Here is a 1,992-nt window from a genome sequence, read left to right on the forward strand (position 1 = left end):
CCTTGTTTTCCTTAGAGTGGGATGCAGCAAGAGTATTCTGGAAATCTTAAGTTTGTATGTTTAGTGTCCTGGTTAGTCAAGTGTTTGCTGGGTAGCACTGAAGGCAGTGAAAAAAATCTCATCCTCATCTTGATTCCTAAAGGGTTCTGGTCATACTTAATGCCGAGATTTCAATAGACCACTTTCTCCCTCAAACCATCCTTATGAAGTTTAACTCTCCCAGTCCTCCCTTGTCTATTTATTGGGCGGATTTGAATTGTACACTATTTGAGATTGTTTCCAAGAGTAACTGTTCTCACCTGCAGTCCAGCATCTGTACCTCAAAAACTGAATTTCCCATAAAACTAAACTCTTTGGCTGGAGTAATGGTATTTATGGAGGATTCTGACTTGATTTTGTTCTCTGAATTTTGGCTATCACAGTTCCACAGTGAAGTTATAACAAATTATCTAGGCCATGGTGAAGGGAGAGCAAGAAGAAAGGGAAAGGAGAAAAATTCTTTCCATAGCTTTATTTGGACTTGATTTTGCCAAGAGCAATAGTTGTAGGAATTTCAACTGCTCTGTCCTTGTGGCTATTGCTGAATGATTATACTTTTACTTTAAGTAAAAGTGATTATACTTTAAGTAGAACTACAGAATGTTAGAGTCAACACGTCATTTTACAGAGGGAGAATCTTAGACCCAGGAAAGTAAAGTCACTTGATCATGGTCATCTAGCAAGTAGATTCCAGAGATTCACAGAATCTCAGAGCTTGAAGGGAACTCAGAGGTTATCTGGTCCAACCTCTAACCCATTGTAGATATTTCCTCTACATCATCTGTGACTCCCTGTGCATTTTTTTAAAACACATCTTGCTGACTTTGTTCATTGTAACATGCAACTATAAGAATGAATTTGGATTCTTACTTAGAGATAGGTGGAACAACATCAAATAATTTGTTCAGGTAAATGAAAGTCAATTTTAAGCTAGATACATGTTGTGATATCAATTACCATGATAATCAATTAAACAAGAATAATTCCTCTGATACCTTCTTTGGTCTTAGATATCATTGAGTTGAATGAATAGTTTTGTTTTGCTTTATTTCATACTGGTTTTACTAAAGTGACTTTTATTATAAATCAGATGACCCAAATTAACTGCTGAAATAGCCCTATGATTTGTTTTCTGTTTTGCATGGCTGAAGTTTCCTTTTGTATATCTCATTATGGAATAAATGATAGTAGTAGTTAGAATAGTAATACAAGCTACCATTTATTGAAGATTTTGGATGTGCCAGGTACTGTGATTAATAGATATTCTGCATACTATTTTTACTCTTCTCAACAACCTCCAGAAGGTAGGTTTTTACTAAATCCTTCTTGTAGATAGGAAGTTGAAGCTCAATGAAGTTTTAAGTAACTTTCTCAATGCCACACAATTAGTAGCGGGACTAGGATTTGAATCCATGGCTGTCTCATGCCAAAGAATTTGTACTCTCCAACACTATGCTGCTGAAAAAATAATTAAGAAATAAGAAAGTAAATAAAATAAAATAAATACAAGGTCACAGCTGCAAAAGGAGGAACTCATGAAGAACTTAACAAACATTCACCAAATTCTTTGCCCTTATCTCATTTAGTCATCACAGAAACCCTATGAAGTAGGTATTGGTATTATCCCTATTTTACACGCGAGGAAACTGGGCAAGTTATTTAACTTTGTTGAGTCTTGGTCTTGCACACACATCACTAGTACATGACAGAGTGGTAATTTGAATACATCAACTTCAAAGCCTATGCTCTCTCCACCAGCCTAAACAGTATTACCAAGACCTTACTTTTTAAGTAGGAAAATTATTAATATAATTTTGTTTCCATTATACTAGGGGTACTCATTATCTAAGCATCATGTATGATTCTTTTTGGAAAATAATAAATGTTTTTGTTTCTTTCTCATTTAATTTTTTTTTTTTTGGAAGCAAATAACCACTCACTTTCAAAATGTTT

The sequence above is a fragment of the Orycteropus afer genome, unplaced genomic scaffold (genome assembly GCF_000298275.1).
Source record: "Orycteropus afer afer isolate SDZICR_OR568_19922 unplaced genomic scaffold, OryAfe1.0 scaffold00388, whole genome shotgun sequence".
In the NCBI taxonomy this organism is placed as follows: domain Eukaryota; kingdom Metazoa; phylum Chordata; class Mammalia; order Tubulidentata; family Orycteropodidae; genus Orycteropus; species Orycteropus afer.